This window comes from Mirounga leonina, unplaced genomic scaffold (genome assembly GCF_011800145.1).
Source record: "Mirounga leonina isolate KUSES-001 unplaced genomic scaffold, KU_Mleo_1.0 Mir_91, whole genome shotgun sequence".
NCBI lineage: Eukaryota > Metazoa > Chordata > Mammalia > Carnivora > Phocidae > Mirounga > Mirounga leonina.
In genome coordinates, this window is record NW_023270839.1 from 40,175,322 (window position 1) to 40,191,792 (window position 16,471).

The following is a 16,471-nucleotide window of genomic DNA, read 5'->3' on the forward strand; positions in this document are numbered from 1 at the left end:
TAAATAAATAAATAAATAAATAAATAAATAAATAAATAAATAAATAAAATCTTAAAAAAAAAAGAAATAAAGACTTCTTTTTCACAAGCAGAAACATTCCTCTCACTGAGCTCTCTAAAATAACAGTTTGCTGTTGTTTTTGCTTTAATTAAGTCATTGCTGAACATAACTATACGAAGACTATAAAAACAGTAGTTAAGTGCTCTGGAATTAGTTTGGCCAAGTTCAAACCCCAGCTGTATCCAGTGGTAAATGATGAGATAAGCAAACAAATAGGTGCTTCAGGTATTACAAAAAGGGGAAACCACAAGACACTTTAAATTTAATTCAAATAATTTTATTTAAATAATTTAACAATGCGGTATCATTTTAAAAAACAGAACTTTGCTGATTTTGCTTATCTTTTCCTTATTTGATGGCTTGGAATTGATTTTCTTGTGAATCACGTAAGTGGTACCATAATCACTTCAATGCTTGATGATGTAAATGTTTAGAGACAGGAAATCATGACTCCGATTCTCTCATTCATTGATCTAATAAATATTTATTGAATGCTTACTGAAAAAGACATGTGTCTGTTTTACTTTTGATAGTCTAGCATCTGAACTCCCCTTCTTTGCTTACAGACTCTGCCACTATATATGTCTTCAAAGGAAGCTGGGGCCTAAAATCAACCACATAAGCCAAAGAGGTCACAGAGTTGCTTTCCTACTTAGGGACAAGGCACATAGACTGGTCAATTAGATGCTTTCATGCAGAATTTTAATCTAGACCTAAAGTTGTTAAGACAGTTTAAAATTCATTTTTAGGGCAGTAACATGTAGCACACAATGGTGATGCAATGGCGTCCAGGGTCCTGTGGGGTAGTCGATGGTGTCTTAAACAGGAAAAGGGTAATTCTATAGCATGACTATGACTTTGGTCTAATCCTGAGGTTGGCTGGTTGGTTTCCTATTTGTTCTCAGAGTCTGGTTCTCCAGTTTTCCAAGTCATTTCTGTAAGCTAAAGGATATTACTTTCAATAAATACCTCTTCTTTTGCTTCAGCAAACCAGAGTTGATTTCTGTTGTTTGCAACCAAGAATGGTAACGTTACCACGTGCCAGGCTCTGTAGCAGGCACTGGGAACACAAAGACAAATGATATGGCCCCACTTTCCAGGAGTTAATAGAGCAGGCAAATAAACAAGCAATTACCATAAATGCTAAGTCTGTAACAGAAGTAATCACAGAAAGCACAAGAAAGACACACAGTTTAGGCTTGAGGAGTCAGAAAAGTAAGGGATGTCATTTAAATCCAGAAATATGACCAAGGTAATAGAGGAGAGATGGAAGGTCATTCCAAACAGAAGGAGCAACAAGTAAAAGGCATATAACCTTTTCTCTGCTCATCACCTCCTCCTAACACAGTATCAAAAGCGTATTTGAAGGACAAAAATGACAAAAGGCAGACTGAAGGGTTTGTGGAAGGGGATCAGAAACAGTCATTGTGACGACGGTGGCATTACTGAGCTTGCTATCTGAAAATGAACCTCATGCCTAAAAGACACACCCACCCACCACCATCACTACTGTCTCCACCGCAAAGCTGGCCACAACTACCTTCCTTTGCTCTATCCTTCTCACCTACCTCAGTCACTTCTCAGAACAGTCAACTAGGGAGTTCTGGGGTTTTGGGGGGGTTTTTGGTTGGTTGTGGTGGGGGGAGGTGTAGGAATCATGAATGAGTGGATAAAGGAATTGAAAAGAGAAGTAAAGGTGTTAACCAACGGATGAGAGTAGTGAAGCACACAGGGCATTCTGCCAACTGCTTACACTAGTTTTGCTTAATGGTAGGTACAACTCTAAAGAGAAAAAAACTGATGTAAAATATTTTACATAACAGGACATATGTGTGTGTATGTATGCATGTTGTGTATGCTCCTTCAGAAATTACAAAATTTCAGTATTGATATAGGTCATTTTTAGAGATTTAACTTTTAAAATTATGTTAGGCATATATATATTATTTTCACTGTTTACTTCTTATAAGAACTATGATCTTCATTAGTTTTATAAGCTCTAGTATTTTCAGTCATCTACTGTATGGACACCTATGCTTGAATAGGAAAAAAATCACCATAAAAGTAAACTAACAAACTAACCAAAACCACTATAAGAAAAATCTGATAAAGGAGGCTGAAAACAATGATCAGTGACATGTCATTCTCAAAAGTGACATCAAAGTTATAGAACAAAATGATTTGAATATTCTAAAATCTGTAATCCTCCTTTGAAGAAACTGGTATTCACTACCATGTGAAGGATAGATATGAAAAAATAAGTTTCATTTCAGTTTCATAAATTGATTGGTCTAAAAATTCACTTCAGTCATATCAAACTCCACGCCACCTTTGCAAATTCATTTCTTTCTGCCAGAATGCCCTTGTTAAAATGGCCTGGCTCTGCATAATATTTGAGACCTGCTTTTTGAAGTCTTCCCCAACCCCTTTCTCCAGGAGAGACTGTTATTCTCAAGAGAATCCTGTACATATCTCTATTATGATTATCACATTAATACTATAATCGTTTCTTTGAACATGTACTCTTCACAACTAGATTAGAAATTCTTTGAGAGTAAGCAATGTTACATCTCTATCTCTGTAAATATCTGTTTTAGCAGTCTCTAGCAGAGAACAGGCAGTCAGCAAGTGCTTGCTGAAGAGAGAATGGCATGATGTATTCATAATGATATTAATATAAGGTTATTTGAGTTCATGAAATAGCATGACTCAAACTTCAAATTCTGTATGCGGAAGCTAAAAAATCAGATCTCACTGGTTTTTATTTGAAAAAGGGAGATATTTTTACAGCTTTCAAAATAATCACCTATGGACTGGGGATGAAATAATTTTGTTACATTAACTACTATATAAAGCCAACGAGTGAGTGCTCTTTTTATTTAAAAAATGCTAATTTTATTTCACATTATTTAGTATTCCTTTGTAATCACCACCTTTAAGATATCTCCTTAGCTTACATACTTCTCTTCTGAGAGTTGTATACCCAGCATCTCCCCCACCATAAAAATGGGGCCTGCGATGTTCCATGAAACCTTGGTTTCATCTGCCATAGCTGATTAGACCATACATAAACACTTGCCTCAAACTGCCTAAAATCCAAGGTCATAGAACCATGAGTGAATGTATGAATTTAGGAGTTGGAAGACTTGTTCAGTTATGCACAATGGTAAAAAACAAAATGTAGCTACAGAAAAATGAAGTGGACAAGTAGAGAGAAGCAGAGAGATCATGCTGTCCCAGGGTGGTGAGAAACCAGCCACCTGAGTCGCTGATGAGTTTCCAACCCCCGGTTTCCCTCCCCTCATGAAGCCTGTCTGCACTTCTATTTCCAGGTACTGTGAAATCCCCAGGATCCTTGCCATTAACATTAATTCTTTTTTTTTTTTTTTAACATTAGTTTGAATGTGATTTGCTACAAACAAACAAATTTGTTACAAAAAAAGAAATGATTTTAAAGATTTTAAAAACCTCAAAAAAGAAGAGGTCAAGTAGGAATATAAAAATGTCAGTTAATCATAGGAGGGAAAAAAGCCTTGTTAAAAAATGGCTGGCTGTTACATTGGTATCTTCAGGCATTCCTCAGCTTAAGAAAATGAAAACTATTCATCAACCATAAGAGGTTCAAACAACGGCCTATATATCCAACTTCAGCATAGTTGTGGGTCAGTATGAATAAAATTCTATTTCAAAGTATAGGACAAAACCCAGAGATTGAGGAATAGGGAATATTTTAGAGATTATTAGACCAAAACATGTTTTTAAAAGAAAAAATGATACTGCTTACTACTATTTTGACCACAAAGTGGATGAGAGTTGTATCTTTTCTGGTAATAATAGCCAGTCCTACCTAATTAGCCTAAGTATCATTATATGGTTTTCCCCATCCATGTATACCTATTTCTTTTAAAAACATACCACTTCAGAGTCCTCAACTAAAATACTTAGTGGTAGAAGACAGTGCCCTTTAAAAAAAAAAGGAAGCATTTCCCAATAGCACCACCATTACATGGCACACTGGCTTTTAAAATAAGACTGTTATATTAGGTTTTCCTTGTTTCTTTGACATTAGCTTGTTAGTAAAAATTTCCTTTGGCAACTCAGACTTAAAAAAAAAAAATACCACCACACAACTAGTTTCTTTAGTAACAGTTTCATATGGATAGTGAAGAACAATGAATATCAGTACCTTGTACTATTCCTAGGTTCAAAACATACTTTTGTAAGAAAAACTGACCAGTTTCACATAATCAAAATTGAGCAAGACTGGGAAAATCTACAAATGTAACAGCAAGTTCAGAGATAAAAACAAACAAAACAAAACAAACAGCACTTCTATCAAATTTGCCAAGATTATATAGACAGTTGTGGCATTCAGAAAAAAATGAGAGCAAACTTAGGGTAAAAGGGAAAGTTTGTGAAAAACTGAACAGTGATTGATTGCCGTAAAAAAGATTTGAAGTAAACAAGTCTCAATTGTTTATAATAATGGAAGAAGGCAGAGGCATTCGTAATTTTTAATGACTTTTATTGCTTCTAGAATGTTTACTGAAATTACATTTGATTATGAGTACTTCATCTGTAAATTTATTTTAAACCAAATACAGAAGGGACACTGTGCAGGTTTGGCTAAATAGTTGAGAAGCTTTCTAATTTTCCCATTGTGCCCCCTTGTTCAATCTTTCTCTACAACATGCTTCAGTTTCTCTCCCAAATTAATAAAAAGCCCAATCTTAGCAGAGCTACCACCCTCACACCTTAATTCATAACAGGAAAAGCTGGTTAAATGCTACAGTATAGGCTATGTGAAAATTAAGAGACATTAAAGGGCATTGCTAGAGTTTAAACAGTATGATTAATAAGAAAAGGATGGTAAACCTAAGTGTCCATCTATAGAAGAGTGGAAAAGGAAAGATATGGGGCATATGTGTGTAGGTATATATATATATGTGAATATCATGCAGCCATAAAAAAGGATGAGATTGGCAATGATATGGATAGGACTAGAGGGTATTATACTAAGTGAAATAAGTCAGAGAAAGACAAATATCATATGATTTCACTCATATGTGGAATTTAAGAAACAAAACAGATAACATAGGGGAAGGGAAGGAAAAATAAGATAAAAACAGAGAGGGAGGCAAACCATAGGAGACTTTTTTTTTTAATTTTTTTTTTTTTTTTAGATTTTATATATTTGAGAGAGAGAGACAGAGATAGTGAGATAGAGAGCACAAGTGGGGAGGAGAGGGAGAAGCAGGCTCCCCACAGAGCAGGGAGCCCGATGCAGAACTCGATCCCAGGACCCTGGGATCATGACCTGAGCCGAAGGCAGACGCTCAACCGACTGAGCCACCCAGGCGCCCTGGAGACTCTTAACTATAGGGAACAAATTGAGGGTTGCTGGAGGGGAGATGGGGGGGATGGGGTAACTGGGTGACTGGCATTAAGGAGGGCACTTGATATAATGAACACTGGGTGTGACATGCAACTGATAAATCACTAAATTCTACCCTTGAAACTAATAATACACTATATGTTAACTGAATTGAATCTAAATTAGAAAAAAAAAAAAAGGATGAGATTGTGCCATTTGGGACAACATGGATGGACCTACAGGGTATTTTGCTAAGTGAAATAAGTCAGACTGAGAAAAACAAATACCGTATGATCTCACTCATATGTGCAGCCTAAAAAAACATAAATGAATAAACAAAAAGCAGAATCAGACCTATAAACAGAACAAACTTACGGTTGCCAGAGGGGAGAGGGTGGGGGGATCGCCAAAATGCGTGAAGGGGAGAGGGAGACACAGGCTTCCAGTTATAGAATGAACAAGTCATGGGAATAAGGCACAGCACAGGGAATACAGTCAATGATATTATAATAGCATTGTATGGTAACAGATGGTAGCCACACTTGTGGTGAGCATAGCATAACATATAGTTAAGTCAAATCACTATTGTACACCCAAAACTAATGTAACATTGTGTGTCAACTAAACTCAAAAAAAAATTTTAAGTGTGCTGAAATTTAAATAATTAAATAGAATTAAGATACGCTAACCATCATTAATGCCAATTTCAATTTGTAACAAAACACCAAATGTTGGAGCTACTAGAAAGACTCATGGTCAACCTGCCATTACATTCTCAAAGGCTGGAATATATCTTTCATTTTAAAACCCAGGATTAGTTGGTTTGTTCATTCATTTGCTAATTTCAGGTTGGTGAGGGGACACAGATACATAAATTAAAACATTCTAAGAGCAACAACAGGTATTTATGGACTATTTACTAAGTGCCAGACACTGTTCCGAGTGCTTACTTGCATTAACAAAGTTTCACAACAATCTTATGAAGACTTCACTATTCCCATTTTAAAGGGGAAGAAACGGAGGTACAGAGAGATAACACAGGTAGTTAAATAGTAAAGCCAGGTTTCATTCCCAGACATTCTGGATCCAGAGCCAACCACCTTATACTGCCTTTCCAACACTATAATAATTCTCTCAACAAATTCTTACTGAGTATCTTCGCTGTGCCAGGCACTGTTTCTAGGTGCCTGAGATATAACATAGTTACTAATAGATTATTTCACAAGGGACTTGATAATCTAGCCAAGAATCTGAGTCTGAGAATGCTTTCTGGAGGAAGTAATGCTTAGGCTGTCTTTTTTTTTTTTTTTAAGATTTCATTTATTTATTTGAGAGAGCGAGAGAGACAGCTTGTACAGAGGGAGAGGGAGAAGCAGATTCCCCACTGAGTAGGGAGACCTACATGGGGCTTGATCCCAGGACCAAGATCATGACCTGAGCTGAAGGCAGACACTTAGCCAACTGAGCCACCCAGGTGCCTGTAGGCTGAGTCTTAAAAAAGATGCAAAAGAGTTAGGTAGGCAAAAGGAAAAGGGAAGGAAAAAATGAAGTTATTCCAAGCAGAAGGACTACATAAGCAATGGTCAACAATTCAGAAATAGCTATACATTCAGGGAATCTTCAAAAAGTAGTTCCACATGACTAGAGTGGAAAATGGAAAGCAGAAATTGTAAGAGTTAAGATTAGAGAACCAGTCAGAGGCCAAATCATGTTGTCTTAATGACATGGTAAGGAGTTCAACTTTATCCAGCTGATAATGGGGAGTCAATGAAAAATCTTCAAACTGCATTTTAGACACACCCGTCTGGCAATTCTGAGAAGGTGACTCTCAGGGAGATGAAAGTGAAGATAGGAAAACCAGCCACAAAGTAAGGAAGTAGTTCCTAACAAGACAGTGGTTAGAATAGGGATGCTAGGGGAGGAAATGATTCAGAATATATTTAGGAGGTAAAGCCAGCAGAATTCAATAAATGAATGGATAGGAATGAGAGAGAAAGAGGGGGAGGAATCATGAATGACTCCTAAATTCCTGCTATGATGAAGTCCATAGTAGATTATCATGTCTTTAGAAGACAACAGATCAAAGCAAAACTTCAGGCAGGTATATAAGTTCAGTTTGGACAGTGGAGTTTGAGGTGAAGATAAGTAAACAGTTGGTTAAGATAATCTGATGCTTTGGAAAGATACTAATGCTGGGAAAACAGCTTGGTGAGTAATTGGTAACTAAACCACAAAGGTACTATGACTTACTAGGGAAAATGTGAAGGCTGAGAAGCGCAATCAGCCAATGCCTACAGCAACACTTCTACTGGGACAGGCAGGATAAACAAGAGGACAGCATAGTGGAAGTCAAGGGGCAGAGTTTCATGAGAAAAGGGCCCAAAGTATTATTGTTATTGTTTATTTCAGGAAGTAGAAATTAGACTGCAGTGGGATAAAGAAAAAAATGGGAGACAAAAGAGTTAATTTCAGCCAATGCAGAGTATTCCATCAATATTTTCATCTATAAAATTGAGATAATGGGTTATTTTGATTACTGAATGACTTATTGCATGGAACCTCACATATAATAAGCGCTAGAGCCTGTCATGGACTATTTTTGCCCTTGCTCACTACACTTGGCCTTCTGTGCCAGGTGCCTTTTTGTTCTCATCCTAAACTCCTTTGTACTGCAAGGCTTTGCACCAGATGCTGTCCCACAAGGATCCCTCTTTCCTCAGCTCTTCACATAACTGACTCTTTCTCATATGTCAAATATCATCTCTTGAGAAAAGACTTCCCGAGGAAGTACCCTCTTCTAGTCATTTTCTCATATCATCCTGTTTTACTTCCTTCATAACTCTTACCATTCTTTGAACCTCTTTTCTTTAATTAGAGGTAATATAGCAAAGTGATTGAGAAGGCAGGCTCCACAGTCAGACTGGCTGCATTCAAATACCAGCTCTGCCACTGACTAGCCATGTGACCTTGAACAAGATGCTTCATCTCTCAGTGTCTTAATTTCCTCATCTTTAAAAGAGGCAAAATAATAAAGTACTTACCCCCCCCCAGGTTTCTTGAGGGAATTAAATGAATTAATCCATATAAAATTATTGTAAGAATACAGGTACATTCTGAGCACTCAAGTATATATTTGTTTACTTGCAATGATCTTTAATGCCCCACTAAATGGCACATCTCAACATGTACTATTAAAAATATTTGAAGCTATAGGGCGCCTGGGTGGCTCAGTTGGTTAAGCGACTGCCTTTGGCTCAGGTCATGATCCTGGAGTCCCGGGATCGAGTCCCACATCGGGCTCCCTGCTCAGCAGGGAGTCTGCTTCTCTCTCTGACCCTCCCCCCTCTCATGCTCTCTGTCTCTCATTCTCTCTCTCGCAAATAAATAAAATCTTAAAAAAAAAAAAATATTTGAAGCTATAAAAACTCTCAGTCCAAATCATAAAGATGTCAACTAACAACCAAATGAAGGAGTACTGTTCTGGCTAAACCTCAAGAAATACTACTTTCACAGACTGGATTTTATTTTATTTTTTAATTGTTATTTTTTTGCCACAAAAGTGGGGGAAAAAGGCCATATAGAACTAAGGCTCCATAATTAAGCAAGGGAAGTTTTGATAACTTTTTGATAAATTTGGATAAATTTTTGATAAGATGTAATTACTATGTAACTTAGACTAATTTATAAAAAGTAAAATTTAAATATGGAGGACAAGGGAAAAAAGGTTCTAAAAAGTTCTGACCTAAGTGACTGTGGAAAACGGTACTTTGACTGGAAATGCTAAGACTAAAGACACAAGAACTGTATATAAAAATGCTCTAGTTGGTACAGTTTTTTCTGTTGTACATTTATGACAGGACTGACCAAATAAATGGATGGCAGATGGTGAGAGTCGGGTTTCTTACTTTTGGAGAGGGCGGTTACACATAAGCAAGGGGGTATAGCTAGAATGAACCAGATGGTACTGAAGTAGAGTCAAAGATTAACAGTATAAACTCATGTTTAGCTTCATATAGATACACACAGATAGATACAAAAATAGTTGTATGTTTGTATATGTGGATTAATATGCATGCATACATTTCCTAGGTCTGTACACTGAGAAGGCCTAGAAGCAATGATATCCCGGCAGCAATGAGCACACCTAGTGCCCAGATCTTGGTTTCTAATATAATTAGAAACCAAGGGATCCTTGGAGAAATGATTGATTGGAGGACTGAGGCAGGGAATACATAGATGAGTTTGGAGTACCTTGTAGTACCAGAAATAAAGAAGTGTTAAAAAACAAAAAACAATAGCGTATGTCCTATTGGTCACAGGAACTAACCTGAAAGAGATATAACAATTTAAGGAACAAAATAAAGTAGTATAGGATAATAACCCAAAGTTATAAAATGAATATCCTTGAGTCCATATGGATTGAATAAATGAATAAATGGAGGGAAAGAGAAAAATCTCCCTTACAAAAGAATTCCAAATAATTTTGCCGACACTTCCCCATTAAGGAGTTGGAACTTAATTCTCCACCCACTGAGTATAGTCTCCACTTAGTGATTTGTTTCCAAAAAGTAGAATATGGGAAAACTTTCCAGTAGAGAAACCTGGCAAACATTGCTTCAACCAGGTGATTGAGGTTAAAAATATCATTGATAAGTCATATTGATAGTATGCACCCTTGAGATCATATAATTAGAATTTTACCTCTGTGGTCATCCTGCCCCAAACCTAAACTCCAGTCTAACTCTGAGAAAAATATCAGACAAACCCAAACTGAGGGACACTTTACAAAATATCTGACCCAAACTCCTCAAAACAGTCAAGGCTATCTAAAACAAGGAAAATCTAGAAGCCAGTACAGCCCAGAGGAGCCAAAGGAAACATGATGACTAAACGTACTATGGTATTCTGGATGGGATTCTAGAATCCAGAAAGGACATTAGTTAAAACTAATGATTCCAAGTAAAATATGGACTTTAGTTAATAGTAATGTTCCAACGTTGGTTCCTTGGTTGTAACAAAGAAATGTCAAATATTAACAACGGAAAATTGGGTGCAGGGTACATGGTAACTTCCTGCAATTTTTCTGTAAATATAAAACTACTCTAAATTAAGTTTATTTAAAATGATAATAATAGGAAAGTTATTGTCTTAATCAGACTTTTAGTCCTTTAAGTCACGTATAGTAGGTTGGACAAAAACAGAAATACAGTTAGTACTGTGCAAAACAATCTCAACGCTGATGAATAGTTTACAATATTGTACATGTAAGTGCCTATGGTCATTTAATATGTGTACATTTTTACTCCTTAGTTGGTAAGCACTTTAGAAGCAGAAAACTCTCAAGCAGGACTCGTATTTTGGACTAAAGAAAAACTGTGGTACTAATTATATTAACAAAAATTCTGCCTGGCTCTTTAAGTCCAAAAAGTTTAAATAGTTTTAGGTAAAATATATTTACAGTACATTACATCTCCTCATAGTTTCAGAAGGAGAATGTAGATACATATTTTAAGAAAGTACATTGGAAAGTTCACTAATAACAATATACTAGAGTGTAAAATTCACAATAACTTAGGTCCATAATGGTCATTGTTCAAGAAATTTGGAAACCAAAAAACAAATAAAAACAAACTTTACCAACAAACAAATAAACTTCACTAACATTTGTAACTATCTTGAATATATTTAAAAACAAACAGAGCAAAAAACCTCCTAAAGAGCAGTAAAAAAAAGACAGCCCAATAGAAAATGAGTAAAGGACAGGTACAGGCAAATCACTGAAGAGACAACCAAAAATGCTCATATATAAGAAAAGATGAAAGGAAATAAAAATGGGAAATGAAATGCCATTTCACACCAATCAGATTGGAAAAAATCAAGTCTGACAACATTAGCTGTTGGTATGGAGGAACAGAAAATGTTTGTCAATATCCAATAACTATCCTGTATAGAGAAAGATGCTTATATCCTAAGACCCCACAATTTGACAATCAGGTTTATGATCTGGAGAAACACTGGTATGTGCTTCAGGAAATACAAGGATGTTCACAAGGCACTGTTATAATACATAAAAAATAAAAACAATCAACATTCATTAATAGAGTAAATGCTAAATAGCAGTATATCTATTTAATGGAACATTACACACCAGTCAACACAAATGAGCCAGTCCTACAAGGGCCAACAAAGATGGGGGAGGAGGGCAAAAATTTAGAAAGTTTCAAAATATGTATACCATGAAAAAATCATATTAACAGCTGCTTAAATTAGCCAGCACATTAAAAAACAAGGGGGGGGCGGGCAGGAACAGTTTTAAGCACCTTATATAGACTCACTTGCTTTCTACAACAACCTTATGAGGTAGGCAGATCTATTATCCCTATCTGATAGATGAGGACATAGAAGCATGGAAAGACTTAAAAATTTGCCTAAGGTCACAAAACTATTAAGTAGCAGAGTCCAGATTTAAACCAAGGGAATATGGCTCCAAAGCCCACAGCTCTCCAAAAGCATCGAAAGCAAGGCCACGTATTGTTCATATGTAAAGTTTATTAAAAGGTAAAATGGAAGGATACACATCACATTTATCATAACAATTGCCCCTGGGAGGGAAGATGAAACTGAGGAGAACAAAAAGGACTTTAACTTGATCAGCAATGTTCAAGTACAGTATAAAGTTCTACCTGCTCTTTTAGCATTCAGTGTGATAACCATGATATACATAGTTTTTTAAATTAAAAATGTATCTGAGACAAAAGTGAAAAAATGTTAACATTTGTATGAGTATACGTGTGCTTACTACTTTTTTGTAATTTTCTGTATTTTTAAAGCTTTTCAAAATTGTATCACCTATAAAATATAAAAGTAAAAATAAAAATAAATTTAAGAAATTTCCAATCTCCCGATTTCAGCTTTTATTTGGAAATGAAAATAGCTAACCTGTGAGTTTATGTGTGTATGTACATGGAAAATGCATTTTTATATGGGTCCAAAGAGATACTAAAAGTATAGTAGAAACAGTATCTCTTACTATACATTTTGATGACTCACTATTCTTGGTGAAAATAAAGTACAGCACCAGCAGAAAAACTCCCTTGATATCTCTCCACCTTTTTTCTTGATAGTTTGTCTCTTCTCCCTATTGGTTTCTACTTGTTTGTGCTTTTTAAAAGAAGGAAACAAGGAGGCACCAAGAAATTAATCACACACTTTAAAAATAACAATAACAGCAGCTCTTCCGAATATAAGATTCTCCAACATACAATCAAGTAATGTTCTAAAACTTTATTTGTAAATTGGTTGTTTGGACCTCAAAACATATTTTCCCATACAGAAAGTTAAACGAGGATATAAGCACCAGCAAAAAAGATACTGGCTGAGGTGCCAGGCCACGAGCAGTGAAACAGGAAAAGCAAAGTACACAGTATGCACTGATGGCCCAAGAAAAAAAGAAAGGGTTCTCAACCAGAGTTTGAGGACAGAAATCATGTTTCATTTACCTCTGTATCTTCAGTGACTAGCAAAATACCTGGCACCTCACAAACATTCAAAAACTGCTATCTACTGACTGATGGGGTAAAGAGGAAAAGACTGAGTCAAGCAGTCCATCAGTAGGTGGCACTATCAATATAAAACAGTTTGGGTGTGAGATCCAAATAGAAAAGAGGTTGAGAGTAACTGTGTGCATTAGATTATTTATTTATTTATTTATTTATTTATTTATTTATTTATTTATCTGACAGAGAAGACAGCAAGAGAGGGAACACAAGCAGGGGGAGTTGGAGAGAGAGAAGCAGGCTTCCCGCCAAGCAGGGAGCCCGATGTGGGGCTCGATCCCAGGACCCTGAGATCAGGACCTGAGCCCAAGGCAGTCGCTTAACCAACTGAGCCACCTAGGCGCCCCAACAATGTGCATTAATAGAATCATCTACATATGTAAAACCACTACCAGGTTGGTGCTGGTAACCAGAAGAGTGCCTTCACCTAAATTACTAGCTCCTTCCATTACTGCGTACTGCATAAGCACCATACTTTGAGTTAGTTTTCTAATAATCATAAAATAGTCTCCCTATTGGAGCAGTGGTTTTGTGGGATTTTCAGGATTTTCTCCTATGACCCTTGAAAACATTTTAATGTCACTCTTGTCATTATTACAGTAATACTATTCAGAAGATAGAACAAAGTATAAATACTAAAATAAAAATGACCTCTAATCCCATCATACAGACACCTTTTAATATCTTATTAAAATATTTATTTCCGAGGTGCCTGGGTGGCTCAGTCGGTTGAACGTCTGTCTTCAGCTCAGGTCATGATCTCAGGGTCCTGGGATGGAGCCCCGTGTTGGGCTCCCTGCTCAGCAGGGAGTCTGCCTCTTCCTCTCCATCTGCCTCTCCCCCAGCTATGCTTTCTCTCACTCTCTCTCAAATAAATAAATAAAACCTTTAAAAAAATTTATTTCCTGCCAATCATTTTGCCATGTATATGTGATATGTTATAAATAATGACAAAGTATATTCTTTATATTCTGACTTTTCTCTCAACACTATTTTGTACTTTCTCATGTCAGTAAATATTTCTGAAAATGTGACCCTTAAAAACTGCATCTACCACTGGATTATCATTCGTTTCACTATTCCTCTATTATATGGCATTTTGACTATTATAAATTTTTCCCTACTATAGTAACAAACTATATAAATTAATCCTTTTTATGTATAAAGTTCTACACTGCTGTGTTAGAATTCAAAGTGATAACTAGTATATACAGTAATAAAGCGTGGAGCACTTCACTTCTCCCCAACTCACAAATTCTACTGAGCAATGATCATTAATCTGGGGTATTAAACAAACAAAGAGGAAGTTTTTTTTATCAACTTTCCTTCAGTCAGTCTCATCTTCCACATCTGGTAAGAAAGAGGAAAGCCCCAAGATAAGTTTCTGACATCAGAGAGGACAAGAATAACAAGTCAATTTTCCTGCTAGAGCCACTTTTGTTTTCTACTTGGAATAATGAGCCATCAATTTAAATAGGAATGATACAAGATTTGTAATATACATCTCTATCTGAATCAGTGCTTAAATCTAGGTTTCCATAGTAGGTAGACTGTTTAGAAGAATTCTGGAAACAAAAAGGTAGTGTAAATATTATCACTCAAATGAAAAAATAAGGGTTTTTTTTACAATTCTGCCATGATTTTTATTATTTTTGAATGAATTAATAAATGTCATATACTCTTTCCTTCTTATAGTTTTCCAATTATTCCAAATATTATTCAAGCTGCCATAAATAGGCCAACAGCTCCAGGAGCTTAAGAATCAATAACTATTTAAGCCAGTGGTAATTCATGTGGAAAAGTTCAGAACAAATCAGCATCAGCTTCTGGCTCTCTTGCACAAACAAAAAATTTACATCGCTTCACCGATTTTCAAAAGTGTAAATTTGTGTACATAAATTTAAAACTCAGACCAAAATTTACTCTTATTTCTATTGGGCCGGTGTCAAGATCAATTAATTTTCCTAAAAAGTACATTCTTTAAAAATTCCACAGTGAAGTCTATATTTAATCATTTAGAAAAAGAAAATTATATAACATATATATAATGATGATGATGGCATAATATATACTAGTCTGGACTCCTCCTGAGAGCTGCAGTTCAAAGGGAAATTGTGAAAATGAAGTAAAAGTTGCCCAAAATGTTTAATTCTGGCCAAAATAAAACAAAGTTCCAATAAAAGAAGCCAAATACAACCTTTTGTTTCATTATAAATTCAAACAGGGTTCAAATAGCTCAGAAATTCTGCGTACTTAAGTTTTCAAAAGCTGGATTCCCAGAACTATCTACTCTAAACATAAACTGAGTAACTTGCCCAACAGTCCTTACTTATTACCTAATCTTAGGTCCCCCAGAGACTACTTTTTACAATAATCTCAAATGTACTACAATAGATTAGTGTAACCTGGGCTACGCTGTTTACAGGTGTCTCCGCCTCCTTCCCCCAAGAGGAGAGAAGAGGTAGATTAGGGCAAGCAGAAAACAGAGACTATATACACCAAACAACAGCTTGCAATCTTGTAAAATTGCTTCTTACACACTTGGGCTATTATTTTAATTAACGTACAATGCATTTGAAAGAATAACATATTCACGGAGTAATACAATTTCTGTCCTCACGAGTCTCTAGCTGGCTGACACGCGTTTTCTCCTCAAATAAATACATGCCTGTTGACTGATGCCTTTCCTGCTGTTGCAAACAACAAATAACTGTCCTGTAAGACAAAAACCCTTCTCTAAGCCTCCAGGCGTAACCATACGTTTGAATTAAAAGCACTCTGGAACAGTAACAAAAATCTTCCAGCACATCTGTCATTTAAAAGCACGATCATGAAAAGCTGTCGCTGCGACCCAGTTTTGGGTCACAAGCTTTTTTCTTTTTTCTCCTCCCTCCCTCAAAGCGATAAACTTCAAAGGGAATGGTGGCGACCAGGAACGTCCCCCCCCCCGCCCGCAAAAATAGACACACACACACACACACACACACAAAATGCAACTGACCAACTTGAATTCACGCTAACCCGACCCGTGCTGGCCGGGGTTGGCTAAGCAGACCCCCGGGAGGAAAATCGGGCCTCTGGGGGCCCGCAAGGCTCCCGCTGCTGCCTGTTTAAAATATCGAGCAGGTGGGATTCCGGAAGGCCACCTCCGTCTTACGTAACGGGCTTGTCAAAATCCCAGCTCAGGACCTCCCCTCTCACCGCCCCCGCCCCCACCCCACCCCCACCTCCCAACAACAAGAGCCCCAAACCAGCCCGGAATAGAAAATCTGGAAAGAAAACACCAGAGCCCCCCACGCGTCCGACACAGAGGTGCGGGCGCTACTCTCAGCACCGCCGCGCCAGCCCAGAGCGGACCGAGCCCGCGGAGGACCGCCCGGCTCTGAGAAGCCCCCGGGCGGAGGTCGCGGCCACCCGCGCCACCTCTCCGAGCCCTGCCGACCCCGCTCCCGCGACCACGGCTGTCACCGCCCCGGGCCGT

General features: G+C 37.0%; 1 protein-coding gene across 4 annotated transcripts in view; it reads right to left on the reverse strand.

The window, feature by feature from the left end:
• Window positions 1-16,471, reverse strand: part of DENND4A (DENN domain containing 4A) — a 136,417-nt gene that overhangs the window by 119,631 nt on the left and 315 nt on the right. The window lies entirely within an intron of this gene.